The sequence below is a fragment of the Coccinella septempunctata genome, chromosome 6 (assembly GCF_907165205.1).
Source record: "Coccinella septempunctata chromosome 6, icCocSept1.1, whole genome shotgun sequence".
In the NCBI taxonomy this organism is placed as follows: domain Eukaryota; kingdom Metazoa; phylum Arthropoda; class Insecta; order Coleoptera; family Coccinellidae; genus Coccinella; species Coccinella septempunctata.
Genome location: NC_058194.1, coordinates 15,559,030 through 15,576,578, shown reverse-complemented (window position 1 = coordinate 15,576,578; position 17,549 = coordinate 15,559,030).

Below are 17,549 nucleotides of genomic sequence, written 5' to 3'. Positions count from 1 at the left end.
ATTAGACTTTTCTTTGTTTCTTATTTAAATCTACATATAGCCAAACATATTATAATTATATGTACATGAAAAAGGTACTCTTATCCAAATACAAAAAATTGAACCATTTTCGAGATATGTATTAGAATTTTTTTAGTCACATGATATCAGCAGATTCGTTCATTGTGAGATTTATCGATAACGATATTTTAGCAGGCCATGTCAAAATTAAGAACAAAATTGTTCATCGCCCTCAAAAATATCGTTAGCGATGAATCTCGCGATGATTGAATCTGCTGACATCATGTGATTACAGAAACACTAATATCTCGAAAACGGTTCAATTTTTTGTATTTGGATAAGAGTACCCGCTTTATGTAATTTTCTTCTCTCCATCGAATGCGTCCATTTTTTTTTTCTCCAAAACGAATACAACGAAAGATGTTGTAACAAGAATCATAACTCAACCTTTAAAAACGCCCTTTATAACAATATCAGAAATGTGGAAGTGCAACAAAAAAAAATATTTTTTTATTTATCATTATGTATATACATTTATGCACGAAATTTCAATCTGGTGGTATTCACCGTTCAGAAGTTATCTATGCGGACAGATTTATCAAATTTGGAAGGATATACCTCCTTCGATATACATTTCTGGCCATGATTATATTTATCAAACTATACTTATATTACAAGGTACTTTCACCCCAGAAAGCTTGGTACACATTTTTGACTCACCCTGTATAACAATGTGTCACCATATTTTGAACAAAATTGAATTTCAGCCTCGCAAAAATAATAAATCGTTGCGGAAGGTCGGTAATAGTATATTAGTTGTTTCATTTGTACGTTAATCTGTCCCTGCAATATTTTATTTACCGAGATTTGAGTGACTTTAAACGATTTTTAAATTCAACTTGTCATATTTTACAAACGGTGACATATTTTTATCTGAAAAAGTGGTTTAAATATGCTCAATGGTCCAGACTATTGATTAGAATATACGTAATGCTTCAGAATTCGGATATAAATTGAAAAAAAAAATAAAATATACTTGTTCCAAGCCACCTACCGATTTGGTAGGCTTGAGACGCAAGTTAAAATCCATTAATTTCTCAACTGTCAAATGAAATAGGTGACTTGGGACGGTGTATAGTTAAAAAAAATTATAATTCGTGACTATATCGTTGAAATTCGTTAAGGAAATCAAATGATAAACCCCTATTTCACTCAAAGTAGATATATTGAAACTCAAAAAAAAACCTAAAAAAAAATAAACGAAAAATGGAATTTTGATTTCCTTGGTGACATCTTGGTGAAAATAACGTATATAATAATATCCTGAGGAAAAGTCGACATGCGCCGCTTGTATCTATTCAGCATTGTCCTTATGAAACAACAAAATGAATGAATGGGATCCGTGCTGCCGTTTGATTCGTAAACAACGTTTTTTCATGACATATCTAATATCCCAATAACCCACGTATCCAGAAAAAAAAATTACACATGCAAATAGTGAAACGTATGTATATGCAGGGCACTAGAAAGTATAAGGGCCATACAAAATGCACTTTCACTCTCCTGAATTCGATAATTTGTTAATGTACTGTTGATACTATCAACAGTAGTTAATTGTTAAACTAACCGAAGAGGCGCTACACAATCTTATAAGTTTGTTCCTTCACTCATAAATGGTAAAAAACAAAGAAATCTGCAAGAGGTGTAGTTGTCCCAAGTTACAAGACTGTCCCAAGTTACACGAATCCACCGGTAATTGAAGATTATTTGAATAATGGTAAGTAAAAAAGTAGAAGCAGTTACATATATGAAAACTGAAATGATAGAAAATGGAAAGAAAATTCCAGGTTGCGTTGAATATAGTCAATCAGGAAAAAAACATTCTGAATTTGGACAAAGTCGCGAAATTATATCCCATTCTTCATCGATTCACCCAGCGAAAAATCATGGCATCCGTGCGTTCCTCTAATTGAACGTTCCCTCATCAGGAAAACTGTGACGTGAACGTCATAACCCCCGACGAAAATCAGCCATATACGAGTGAATCCACATGAGGCGGGTGAAATAACTGAAAGAATTCATTATAAAACACTTCCGGTTCCTTTTTACAGCCTGGGCACGACTCAAACATCTCCCCTTTTTGCGTGTCCGCATACGCGCCACATCGAAAGCGTATCCATGTTGCTAAATTCAATTAGTTTTGCTCTGGAAATTTCTGAAGTTGGGCCACTGTCCATTAGTTTAATTGAAAATAAAACACGCGCCTTATCACATATGCATATTTGGCCCGTAGGAATTAACAAGATATAAGCTTGGGGTTGAAATCCAGTTAGGTACCTATGTGTCAAAAAAATGTCAGGATATGTCAGAAAAATGTTATTCCCTTTCGAATTGTACAGTGCCGGGATTCTAAAAAAATTTATTTTTCCATGGAATTGTTAATTCGACGTTATCCTTCAATTTGCAACATTTGCCACAAATTGATTCCAATGAACTGTTACAAAAATAATGGTGGATGCGTTATTTGGTTTAAAACGCTCGGTCCCGTCAATTTCTGATTCGAGGCGGAACAACTTTACCGCACTTTAAACCCCCGTAACTGCAACCTCCTAATGGGGGAATCACACCTGATCCTGAAATTTCGCTTCAAAATTTCCACCGGCACGTAAAATAGTGAAAGAGTACTTATGGGGAGTCATGGAGAGTCCTTTTCACTTAAGTTGTATCTGTAAATAGTGGTAGAATAATGGTGAAATGAACATTTTGAGTAGAGCAATTCATTTTTTAAGAACCGAAAATTGGCCCATGTCTGCCTAACCCATGGGAGAGTTAAACAGGGGGTGAGAGAGACTTGACTATAAGTTTGGTTGTCAGGAAAACATTGAAAGAAAACAATTTCTCATCACCAAGAATTGTCTATGTCAAAGTTTTCATCATCAGATGTTTCAGCGAATGAAATACATATTTTCTATTTCAGAGTCACTGTCACTTACCTACGAGATGTTCTTTACTATTTTGAACCTTTATATATTTTCTTATATTTATTTCTATTATTCAATTTTCTCGGCCTATTATTTCTAGATTTTGAGTTATAAATGGAAATTGAGATTTTGTTTTTGAAGTTGCAGATCTCAAACTTGAACCTTCTCAGGCACTTTGATACGTAGAATCTACTTACAAAAAGTTTTTTTTTTCAATTCAAAAATAACAAAATCAATAAAGGTTTGCATTTAAAAAAACGAAAGATCGCCTAATGATTCAAAATGAAAAAATATTTTGAGCTTGTCAGTGGAGTCTACGTAAAAAAGTGTCTGTAGAAGGTTGAAGTTTCAGATCTGTAACTTCGAATACAAAGAAAGTATGAGAACTATTCGAAATCTACGAAATCTCATTTTCTGCTTATAACTCAAAAACGAAGAATCGTAGGAGGTTTTCATCATTCTTTGTTTTTCTGAAAAAGATCTCGGAAATGAGTCTTCAGTTTTTTTCTAGCTGCCATAGTTCTCGAGATCCCCTCAGTAAACAACGAATTTGGCCCACCCTGTACATTATTCATGATTTCTGGTGTAATTTGATAACATTCATCAATGATCCGAATTCCCAAATCGTCCAGTGACTCAGGCTGGGTATCGTAAATCTTGGATTTCAGATGACCCCATAGAAAAAAGTTTAGTGGAGCCGGATCAGGTGATCTGGGTGGCCACTCAATATGTCCCATTGTTCTCATCTAGACTTGAGGAAAATTTTCATCTAAAAACGGACGCACCGGTTGGACGAAATGAGGTGGTGCGCCATCTTGTTGGAAAATCAATGTTTGATGGTCTTATGCATTCTGCAATACTTGCACTAGGGCTGGATCAACATCGTTCTCCAATAGATCTTAATAAATTTTTTTGAGATAACCGGGTATACAAAAAGGGCCGGTTATGTGATTTCGATAAATACCCGCCCAAACATTTAAATTTTGGCCTTTGGGGAAGCTGAGTATGCACCTCACGAAATAATCTTGGATTTTCATCTGACCAATACCGACAGTTATGCCGATTTATAATGCCGTTAAGGTAAAATGAACACTCGTCCGAAAAAACAGATATCGAACGTGCAGTTTTGATTACCGTTAATCATTTCACTGATCACTTCACAGAACTGGAGTCAGCGATCGGGATCTTCTTCAGTCAGTTCGTGAAATAATCGTATCTTACAAGAATGGAATTTATAATTTATGTTTTTAAAGGATTCTCATGATTGTTTTGCGTGAAACACAAGAGAAATCAGACAATTTCCTAGTATTAAAGTTCGGCTCCATTGCTATATGACCTAAGACAACCACGTCCCCAGCTTCGTCTCTTTCGTACACTCTTTTTTGATTTCCGACTGAAACAGTAGCGTCAAATTTGGCAACCAGTTTCACAACGTAAGCAGCGAAGAAATTTTTTCTAGGATGTCGTTCGTTAAATAAAGCCGATAACGCGACTCTACAAAAAAATTTTTGTTCTTTGTCCTAACGTTAATACTAGGATTTTCCGGTTAATTATGCACAAAAATGAAAAGAAAATAACTATTTTTGGTATAAAGTTTGCTTTTGTGATAGTTATAGTATTAATAGTGGATCTTCATTTTTTTTTTAATTTTTAATAATTCAAAAAGACCGTCCGTTGAGAGTGGGGTGTTTACGTTTATAAGGTGCCGCTAGAGGGCACTCGAGTCATAAACAATGATCAGGTGTTGTTTACTAGCCCAGACAAACTTCAAATATCGTCAAGAAAGTGTAAATACGATGCTGATGCATTTTGTTTTATATGTGGTCAATTTATTATAATTCGTGACGTGAAATACGAATTAAAGACATCTCACGTTCTCTCTGAAGCCTATGAAGCATATTTTGACTTTCCTGTTTGGAATCAAGACAAGCCATGGGCTCCACATGTTGCTTGTTTTTATTGTAAATGCTATCGTTGAATCAGTCTCCTAAACACAGAAGCAAACTTGTTCATGCCATATATTTTTTTTTCGTCTAATTAGGATCTAAACTATCGAAATTTTATGCTTTGCAGTCAAAGTCAAATTTGGTGTTGACCCGTGATAATGTTCGCGCAGAGTTGATATACTCGACACCATCTTCAAAATTAGTTATCGCAATACCCCTCATATGGGGAAAAAAGCGGAAAAGTTGTTCCGTCCAATTTGAAATTGACAGGTCCGAGCGATTTTCCACATTTTCATTTTAAACTCGGAAAATCGAAGTGTTAGGTTTTTGGTGGACCGTCCTGTATGTAGGTAGTGTTGTAAATGGCAACACATTCACCTTTATTATTACTATTTGAATTAGGATTTGATTCACATTTTTATTCACACTATGAAATTAATGAATGTGGATATTTATGAGTATGTTATTTTACCCAGAACATATTTGAGCATAATTTTTTTCCTAGCAAAATTAATTTTCTCAATGAGAATTCGAAATAATAGTTCTCATATGAAATATTTATTGGCTTCGGCAACAACTGCAGTCCTGATGCTTGATGAAACGGCATTCCGTTATTAGATTTGTATTTCCAGGGGGTTCGGACGCTATAAAATATCACATGGTGCTACACTGACCAGTGATATAATTTTCAATTAGGGTTGCCCCGTAAATCAAACATGCTGAAATATAAAACAAGTATAATATCAGAACAAATGGTCTCTTGTCCCTAGTTATCACTTATATAATGATAAATTATTTGTGATTTACGATGAAAACAAGTGTTGAAGCGTTTTGAGTAATCAAGAGAAAATAATTGTATGAATTACTAGCTTAGAGAGAGATGATTTCCTAATGAATAAAAAGTAGGACCAATATAAGCCAAATACTGTACTGCTGATTCGAGTAACTACTCACAATTCAACTTAACGGATCTCCAAATTAAGATTTTAATAATGAAGTAAATGTTTGGTAGTGCATACACTCAAGAAATAAAAAATTTCAACATCAAAAATTTAAAGATAATTTTATGAATTGCTAGTTTTGGGAAAGATTATTTCCCAATGAGTAATCAAAAAATTGTCAGTATACTGAAATTCGCATGCATGTTATTTCAATTTGCATCTTTTTTTTTCTGTATGCATAGCATATTTGATCACAGAAAAGTGTTTAGTGCTTTTAAAATGTTAATGAAAGTGCTATGTTGTAGTAGTAATAAGGTTTTTCGATCCCAGTAAAAATTACAACAAAATGAACGTGAAATAGGATTACAAGTCGATCAAGAGATTTTGATCATCTACTTTATCAATGAAATTCCTTCAAGTTCAACAATCACTTTGTATTTGAAAATAGTTGCTTATTGATTATTGTTTGACATATAGAAGCCCTCTGAAAAACTTCTGAAACTCTTTAGGGTTTTCATTCCCAGTCTCTGAAAAATAAACAATTAAAAAATTTGAATAATTGATTTTGTTTCAGAGATTGCGAGTGAAAACCCTAGAGTTTCAGATGATGCTGAGTCCTCCCAGATCGAATTCCAATCACTAGAAAACTGTTGACCGTGGAGTCGTGGACAAAGGTTTGTGTGTCAAACTTCTTCTTCTTCTTCTTCCTCGGCCATTCTCCATCCACTCCTGGAAGTAGGCCTCCTTCAAATGACACCACTCCGATCTGTCCTGTGCCATCCGATGGCATCCATTTCCCGCCCGAGCCTTAATGTCATCTAACCATCTCCGTTGCGGTCTACCGATCCTGCGTTTTATCTGTCTTGGTCGCCAGTGTGTCAAACTGCTGTGTCGTTATCCTTCCTTTTATGATGATCATTCAGTAAGCTAGTGAACTCGCTTAGAAAGGAAGCAATTGAAGTAATATGTTTATCATCATTTCTTAACAGTTTCTCTTCTTAAACTTTCTAAATAGAGAAGAATGATCACGCTTAAACGGGGAGGCAATGAATAAAATAATAAGGATAAATTCAGATGCATACCACCCGACGATATGAAAATCTTCAAGTGTTACGATCTGAATTGAACTAGCCAATTTTGCCATCGTCAATGCCCCAAATGGAGTACGCTCCACCGAAGAAGAGCAGATGCTGACCATGGTTTCGGCCTCATTTGGCCTCATCAGAGCAACATAGACACCAGTTGGTGTCTATACTGTGGTATTATTTACCCAGAGCGCCACCCAACATGAATCCCCTCCAGATAGAAACCAAGACGAAGACTAAATAGAATCTCAAAATTTTCAATCCAATCATCAATTCTTCATAACCAATGTCAGCAATAAGAGATTATTTTGACAGTCTGACAACGATATTGTACTTCTGACAGTTGACTTAATTTCTTTGCTAAGACGAATCAAGTATAGTCCTTTCAAGAATGATTGACATCCCAGGAGGTCTTGAAAGTTCAGACGCAGCTTAATACCTAGTCACAAAAAATCTTCAATAATTTCTGTAGTTTCAATCACAGAACTGGAATATATGAATTTAACCTAGAAAAGTATTTGAAAAGGAGAAATATTCAAATTCAGAGTATATTTATCATCATTCAAAATTTCAATTTGTACGATCAAATGAAGAACATAAACAGCAGTACAAAATTGAAATTATCGTCGGTCAGTGAGTGCATAGATTCACATATAATAGGTCACTGTTTATTCACAATACCAACTTTAATTCCGCAACACAAAATCTCAACTATTACTATTACCAACTTAAATTCGATTTTCCATAGCCACTCGAGATGTCAATCTCGAATTATATATGATGCATGTGCGAATTAAAACAAACGTGCGGTAAAAGATTGTCATCCACCGCTCACATGATCGCGCATAGTCGATTAACCATAGTCATGTGAATGGTTGACGGAATTCTGCACAACCTTTCACCACGAGCGTGTTCTTCTGAATTAGTCCTGATTAATTACCAATTCACATTTTTCTGATCTGGGGGTCTTATTACACGAAATGGGTGCAAAAACTTTGGTACATCCTGAATAACTTCAGTCGAGAGGAAATTTGACAAATTTACTTAATATATTGGTTTCGTGTCTTTGTGCATTTTGTATGCTTGAAGGAGGCAATAAGGAAGTAATTCGTAGCGGTTTGGCTACTTTTTTGCGCATCTCGCATTGCACGTTAGAATAAATATTCTTTTTAACGACTTCGGTGAATTGAGGCTTGGAGTTAATCAATAGAGAATAAATTCAAAAAGTCTATACCACTATCTTGAATTATTAAACCGTTGAAGAGACGAAGTTTTCGACGCGATAAATTATCACATGCTGTACATGTTCAATTCCTACAAAATGGCGGAATGTAGGTGGATTTACGACCGCGTACGAGCTGGCAATAAAAGATCAATTAAAGGAATTGGAGAATTATGGCTGGAAAATAATGGAAGGAGTGGGTGCAGTTCGATCTGAGACGCAGTTCATTACTCTCCAGACTATGATTAGATTGGACTCGATTTCTGAATGAGAATTGAGTGTAGAGAGGATTTCAACGTAGGAATTGGTGTAGGTCTTGTCATTTCCATATAAGCTGCTCCGCAAAAGTGATAGTAGACGATTTCAGGATCTATTTGAGAGGGAATAACATCACGTGACTTTCCTGATGTGATTGAAAGGAGCTTAATTCCATTTCCGAATCACTTCACAGGAATAAAAATAATTCAACAAGCTGATGTTGCCAGAACGTGCAAATTTTCACTGATTGTTGATATAATCAGGAGATATACTACGCATACTACACAAAAGGGGAATAGAACATTTCAATTCCGAAAATTCGGTCTGCTTGTTTTTCTGTTCATTTTTATTTATGGAATATATTATTTGTGAAATATTCTTGAACTGGATAAGGTATCGGTGCAAAGCCCGTTTTTTTTCTGATAAATGTGAGAAATAATAATTTTCGATTCCGATTGTTAATTCGCTTTGCACAAGAAGCTACATTTTTCAAGAAGTCGTTTGCTCGGATTCTAGATTCACAAAGTATACATTTTCAATAATAAATGTATTCGATACGTTCTTTTATGAATTAATATGCTATGAAAAAATAATGTTTTCGATAACACTTCAGAAACACCAATAACCCGTAAAGTGTATGTCACTGACATTAACCAGTTCATTAATATAACAAATGGAGGTTGATGATAAAACCCCTTCGACCAACATCCTTATCTGCTACAAAAAGTTCATACGTTTCTGGCACAAAAACGGTTGACCTTCAAATAAAAACTAACCACCCTTAACAAAATGACATGCATGACAAAATCCTCAATTAAACATGAAAAGTTGCGTAATTTGAAATGAATTTTATTGTAGCATTTTTTATCCAACAATAAATACCAAAAATATGAACTTCGTACGTTATTATTATTCGCAGTGTATACATGTCATCCATTTATTTCGAGGTATAATTGATATAGCACTCGCTATAATCGACTAATCTCCATAAATCGAGATAATAATCTGAAATGGTGAAAAGAAATTGAAAAATTATCAGAAAATTATTGGAAAATAGCTATCAATAAAATAGAAATAATATAAACAAGGGACTTGGGCAATATTTTCCTATTTAACCAATATAACGCTAAAAAACTTTGTTGAAAAGTATGAGTAACTAGTTCCTGTACAGATAAAATAGCATAAAAGCCTTAAAAATTACTGAAAAAACTGTTGGAATTTTTTAATGACATAAAATGAAACAATATCTAATGTTTCCGAAACGCTCTTTCACTCGAAACGGCTCATTCAGTAACGGGGATAAATTGAGAAAGATCGCCAGATTCTCTCCATTGGCTGAAACATATGAGAAAGCTATGTAAATCACAATGATAAAATAATTTTAGTCAGATTTGTAACGAAAATTTATCTTAATCACCATTTTAAATTGGAGGTAGGCTCACCACAATACACGGGAGTTTTTGTAAGACCGCATATGAAGTGAACATGAGGTGGAAATTTCATTCTTGTATTGAACGTGGACGAGAGAACCAAGAGAGGGACAAAATTTGGAATTTTAATTTTCGAGCGATAATCAGTCGGATTATTGTTTCCATTTGTAAAAAAGTTTTGACTTTCACATTTTCACAAAACCACCTGGCGCCCATAAATTAATTTCTTCTAATATTTGTTAAACCTACACCCTTCTCCACTGCAGCTAAGCCGCTAGCTGTAACCCTGAAAATTACTTTGTATGTTACATTATCTGAGAATTTGCTCAAAATTCAGTTTAACACGTAACAGTTCCTCATCCAGATGAGAGTCTAATTAGGGCAAATAAAATCGAAACCATGATCAGAGTTGGGCTTCTTGGATGGAAGTTATCTATATCTCTGTTGGACACATAATAATAATTTTGTCAATACCTTGATAGAAAGCATGCAGAAAAGATGCCAAGAGGTTATTGATACACGTGAAGATCATGCTTTGTACTGAGATTGAATGGAATTATGAATCATCGAAATTTTCAGAATTTTGACTTTTGGTGTACTAATTTTGTACTTTTTCGAATATTGTATTTTGTTATCTGCGAATACATGATTCCTTTGAAAACTTATTATTCTCACGTAAAAAACTCAAATAATCATATATGGTAAAAGGAAATTGGGGTCGACTGACAAAAAAAATGAATTAATTCAATATCTTTTACCTTTGTGCAGCAGTTTATTCATTTATTTTTTTGTTTGAATATAATTCTTCCACGATTTTCTATTGTTAAAATTCTTCAGAATTATCAGAATACTATGGTTGGTTTAAAATAAAGATGAAGCAAACTCATTTTAAGAAATAGAACTGAATAGAATACAAAGAAAATGACGAAAACTAAACATGATTAGCCTCTGCCGTTGTGTAGTCATGAAGTTATGCAATGCAATTCGATATGTCATTTCCTCGTTGTAATCGCAACGAAGGATTGGGTTTTGAAACTGAACACTTTTCAATTAACTGCCACAACGTCTCATCTCCCATTTCCCCCAAATTGAAAAACTCCATCTGATCCACAACACTCAATGGATTACGGCAAAAATCCACATCCATTCAAAAAAGTCTCTTCGGAGAATACGATACCGGTTTTCAACTTGTCAACGTTGCTTTGTGGAGTCATTGCTGATTAAAAAAGAGAGGATGATTAAAACGGGAATAAAAGAAGTGAAGGGTTGTCCTAATAATACACATCGCTGGCAAGGGGTAGCAAATGAAAGGAGGCAAGAATGGCTTGCTGTTGGTAGGGTTGGATTGAGTAGGGAATTGGGGCAATAGGTGGGAAACGTGGTGGTGGGTTATTAGGGATTCAAGCTGAAAAAATTTAAAGCCACACTTGTCCAAACTGCTCCAATTGATTGGGTCTGTATAGGTTCAATAAGGATTTTCAGAAATAGTATGTTCGACGAGTGTTTTATAAGATTTCAGACGTCCATTTTGATCAAAGAGGTTTTGAATGTTTTGTTTATCTAGCTCGTTCTAGTTGCTGATTATTGAATTCTTTTGTCTTATTTCTGGTGAAAACACCAAAGTATTGTTCGAAAATTATTGAATGGTGAAGAGCTGTGAATCAAATAAATAAATGGATTTCCGAGATTGAGTTTTTCATTCAACTACGGAAAATTGAAGCATGCGTATTAAAACTCGTAACCTGTGAATCGGTCATTCATTGATTCTAATTTTCAATGCTCCGAAGTGGATAATATTCTCAGGGCGTGAAAACAAAGACTTCAGCAAACACTACTGACCAGAGACAGAGGTTGTCTCTGCTACGGACTACACCAGGTGCAGTGAACATTCTACTGTAGGTCAATTGAGAACTGTTCATCCACGTAAATTGTTGTATGTAGAAAGCATCCCCTACATGAACGGACTATTAAGGGGAAATTATGATATTTATAGGTCCATTCAATTATTCTCAATTGCTACTCTTTCAATATATTCAAAAATGTAGAGGTTTCATTGATTTTCTTAAACCTTGTGACTGTCGAATTGTTGTTCGGAATGTCGAAGTTTTATGAAACATGCTGTGAGTGTTTCGTTCATTTATGAATCCATTTGTATATTGTGTCCTAAAAAGTTCATATCATAAGGAAACCATAAAAAAAAGCACCAAGAAACTATACTGACATACAGGTCTTGTATCTCTTTGTTTTTTTTTAAGTGTGGTTCTGAAAATTCTATAAATAATACCTACATATGTGAGTAACTGGAATGTGAAGGCTGTGTATATTGAATATTGGTTCATAATGAATTCTGTATATGTATATTTTACAAATTCAACTAAGTTCATTAATTCAAAACAACCTATTCCACAGAAATAACACCTTCGACGTATAGCAGATCACCATATATTTCAGTGTCCTAGTCAAAGTTTCATTTATTGCCCATAATTTAAATTTTTGTAAAGTTTTTATAAATTGGAATTAAAAATATTGCACATCCAACTGCGTTTTCAATTGATATCAATTGATTCCAAACAATGTTTAATACATTCTGTGCTCGAATACTTTTTCCAGTGGCCTGCAATATCTACTTGTAGATATAATATCTATCTACTACCGTAGTGTCGGGTGACTTGGGACGATTGTTGAATTGGTGACTTGAGACGATTGTTGAATTCAACTTGTGATATTTTCAAAACTGTGACCTATTTTTGTCTGAAAAAGAAGTTCGCATATGCTTAATGACTCAGACTTTTGATTAGGATATATACCATGCTTCAGAATTCGGATATAAATTTTGAAAAAAAAAATAAAATATACTTGTCCCAAGTCACCCACCGATTTGGGAGTCTTTGGGCACAAGTTGAAATCTATTGATTTCTGAACTCTCAAATTAAATAGGTGACTTGGGACGGTGTATAGTTTTGAAAAATTAGAATTTGTGATTATATAGTTGAAATTCGGTAAGGAAATTAAATAATAAACCCCCTCATAAACCCCTAATAGAGCGAAAGTAAATATATTGCAACTCAAACATGAAAAAACTAAACAAAACACTTTGATTGCTTTAATTCTTTGGTGATTTCTTTGAGGAAATAACGTAAATAATAATATCCTGCGAGAAATCGGCATATTTCCTGCTGCCAATGCGCCGCTTGTATCTATTCTGCATTGTCCCAAGTCACCCTATGAAACAACAAAATAAATGAATGAGATCCGCGTTGTTTGATTTGTAAACAACCTTGTTTCATGATATATCAAATATCCCAATATCCCACATATCCAGAAAAAAATTACACATGTACAAAGTGAAACACATTTACAGGACACTAGAAAATATAAGGGCCATAAAAAACGCGCATTTACCCTCCTGAATTCGTTAATTTTTCCCGTCAATTCAAACTCAACAGGAATTAATTGTTAAACTAACCGAAAATACGCTACACAATCGTATAAGTTTGTCCCTTCATTCATAGATGGTAAGAAACAAAGAAATCTGCAAGGGAGGTAATTGTTCCAAGTTACAGGACTGTCCCAAATCACCCGAATCTACCGGCAGTGGCGGATTTACATATTTGCCGCCAGTAGGCTATTCAAATTTTGCCGCCCTTACCAATTATTTAGTTCAAAATATTAATGAAAATTTTTGTGTCAGTGAAAATATAACTTTGAGATTTGTACACTTTGGTCCTAATAACTACTCATAATTATTGTAACCTAGGGAATCGATGTGTCAGTTCCCGAGTTTCCAGATCATTTTCACAACGCAACGATTAAGTTGAGATTTCACAAGAAATAGAACGTTTCTTTCTGAATGAAATGAAATTTAGTCATAGACTTCTCATGAGGCAAAGTAATGGATGTATTGATTGATATTAGTCACACAGTGATATACATTCAGTAAACGTAATTGAATTATTTTTATTGGGCACACAGTTCAAAATAGAATACATATATTTTATATCAAGCGAAAAAAAAAATTTAATATCATTAAGTATGGCACACTATATATACCTACATGGTAACGGTGAAAACCGTTTTTGAGTTATTCGCAAAAAACTAAATTTTGACGATTTCGAAAAGTTCTCATAACTTTTTTGTCGTTGAAGTTACAGATCTGAAACTCGAACCTTCTACAGACCGTATTTTACGTAGAATCCACTTACGAGCACCAAATATTATTCCATTTCGAAACATTAGGTTAACTTTCGTTTTTTTAAATGCAAACTTTCATTGAATTTGTTGTTTTTGAATTGGAAAAAAAGATTCTGTCAGTAGAAACTACGTATAGAAGTGACTAAGAAGGTAAGTTTCAGATATGTAACTTCAAACACAAAAAAGCTATGAGAACTTTTCAAAATCGTCAAAATCCTAATTTTTGGTTATAATTCAAAATCCAGAAGTGATAGGCCGGTTCTGTTTTTAGATTTGGATTAGTCATGAAGCAAGAGCTCGAGAATGTGTCATCCGTTTTCTACTAGCTGCGATAGTTCTCGAGATTCCCTCAGTAGACAACGAATTTTGCCCTCCTTGTAAATAGAGCCATAGATACGAACTTCTGGACAAACATTTCTTGAATTGTGTTTTCGTAGGAACCGAAGAAACACATCCCAACGATTCAAAATCTGGCTTCACCAACATTTTTTACCCTCACGAAGTTTCAGTATAGAGTCCAAGGCGGTCGAAATAAGAGTGGAACAGGAAAATAGTAATGATGCACTACTTGTTTAGTTTTTTTTTTATATTTAGGGAAAATCAGATGTGGATAGATATTAAAATATCTATGAAATAAAAATATTTCAGTTTCAATAATTAGTGCAAACAAAATTGTCCCTAAATTTGCCGCCCCTTGAAATCTTCCGCCCTAGGCTGCAGTCTAATCGCCTCTATGTTAAATCCGCCACTGTCTACCGGTAATACTCTACACTTGGGTACTTCTGTACAATTTCAAAACATTCATATTTGAAGTGTTCAAAACATTCTCATTTGGGAATTAATTATATGAATATAATCGTCAAAATTACAGAGGAAGTAGAACGTTCTTCAATTTCAACGACGTAATAAAAAATTTGACCCATATATCTGCATATTTTGTGTGAAAAAAATTAGTTTTTCTTCAACTGATAAGAAACATTTTTCACTTTGAAGTCCCCATGCTTGACGGCTCACTGGGTTGCTGCCCTGTTTGTCATTACTGCATTACTGCTAAATATGTCATTATTAATGAACTTGTAAAGGTTGCTATAGAATGAATAATGATCACTCTGATTCTTCACCTTATGCTGCGAGTCTAGATCTCATGTTTGAAAATACAAAGGCGTTCACGGGCCTCAGACACCAACGGAGTAAATAACTCCCGAATTATTACCTACTCGCAATTTCATTAAAACGGAGGGAGTAGATACATGACGCAACCTATAATCATCAGCCTATTAGAATAAATAGTGTAGTGTCACTTTCAGATGTCGAATACCAAATAGGGTTCGAACGAAATGAAATAAATATAGTTTATTATCAGCACTTATTTTCGAACCTACAATTTGCACGCATTGTTGTTAAATGCTGCTCCTACTAAATCATAATGAGCGGAATCAATTTAGTGAACGCCAAGCCCAACCAGCTTGTTTCATACATTGTTTCTAATTGATATCTATTGAACGTTTCATCATCCATGACCAAAAGGCGATTTAGAACTAATTTTAATCTGTTGAAATGAATTCTCTATGAAAATTGCCAGTATGCAATGGGGTAAAAATTTCACATTGTTTTTTTTGATCTTGCATAAAGTCACAAAAAATAAAGATGGAATTTTTCTACTCGTACTTTAGAACCAACCTTCTTCAGTTTTTCTAACAGGAATTTCGCCTTGTGGGTATACCTGCTTTACATACTTGATTTCAATCATTTTGAGAAGGACAAGTCTGATGATTCGCGAATCCAATTACCGTTGAGGGCGCTGCGAAATGTAAACAAACATTGACGTTTGTCAGTACTCTTTTCGAGATTTGTACAGCCTCACAGAGTTTTTCTAGTAAATCAAGATATTTATCGGAATCATCGGAAGTGAATTGATTGATTTAGTTTCGTAAAGAAAAATCAACATTCTTTGGAAATACTTCATTTGAAAGGGATGAATTGTGAAATAATATCGAGCGATGATATTGGTGATCCACTGTACCTAGACACAAATTCCTATTATTATATAATATATTCAACAGATTCTTTCTTGAAGTAAACCTAGATAATAATGTTGAGGTAGCATATACTGAGTTTGTGAACGAGTGAAAGACGTAGAAACTAAACATTTTGATAAAGCGTTTATGTGGAAGTTTTAAAGTTTCTATTTAAAATATTTCAATTCCATGTTAGGGTATTCCTCATACTGAAATCTCCGAGACATAAATATGATTCAGCTCATGGAACAAGTACGAAAATTATGAAATTGTATTTCTAAATCGTCTATTGAATTCAGCAGAAAACTCTCGCAAAGAAAAATCGTTGAACATAACACCTGCCAATTGAAAGCACTGGTATAAATACCTTTTCCAATATTTTTTCGGAATCAATATTTCTATTCAGAAACCCAGGCAATAATTCCAATATAACTTCTCCAAATAATAATTATAATACTTTGTTGGACAACGTAGGATAAGAGAAAACATAAGAAACAAAACTTGTTTTGACTTTGCAGTACTGACAAAGTAGTTTCTATTCATGATTGAAGCATTAAAAGATCATTATCTATCCACTTCGTTGAGTATTACAACATTCATTAATCACATGTGATCAATGATCAATTACTCACTGATTGTCTGACAAATATTCATTCACCATTTTTGATTTATGAGCCATGATTCGCGGGCCTATCAAATTTCATGCTAGCCACACACTGAGGTACTAATCATTTAGAACATTGTTTTAATTATTCCATCAGGACATCCTGATGTTACTAATGTTAAAAAAAAGTATCCACCTATATAACTTCCAAAACTCAGGGCATTGGATGAGATTTGATATTTCAGCAAGAAAAAATAACCGTGTTATTGACTTGAATGGGGAGATAACCATAAACTGCTATACAGATACCAGTGGTTTGACGAGACAAACGATAACTCGTAAAAATTCGCCTCAGATGAAAAACGAACATATCATATTTACTCCATTCATTTTTATTTTCGCACTCGCTTGGCCATGGAAATTTGACTGTATGGTACGAAAATGTGGGGTTATGACGCTTGTCAAAACATTTTTGGGTTTTAAATCAGCGCTAAAAAATTGGAAAAATTATTTCAACCGAGTGCTAAAATAAAAGTGAATTGAGTATACCTGAATGGCAATAACCAGCCTAATTACACGAACCCCATAGTAAGCTTCGCGAATGGCAGAATGATTTTACTAGCTGTATAAACTAAACCACATAGTACGAGTGAGAGAGAAGTAGTTGGTTGAAAATTAAAAAAAGTCATTGATTTTCATGAGGGTTTTATTAGAAACAGAATGTATTTTACTACTTCCATTTGTGCCTTTTCGACAAACGACTCGGTATTCGCCAGTCGCCTTCAGGAAGGAGCTTTCTTGTTTTTCATAAACGAAGATTTTTTTTACTCTCACTCCACACGGAACGTTGAATAAAATAAGTCATAATAATGG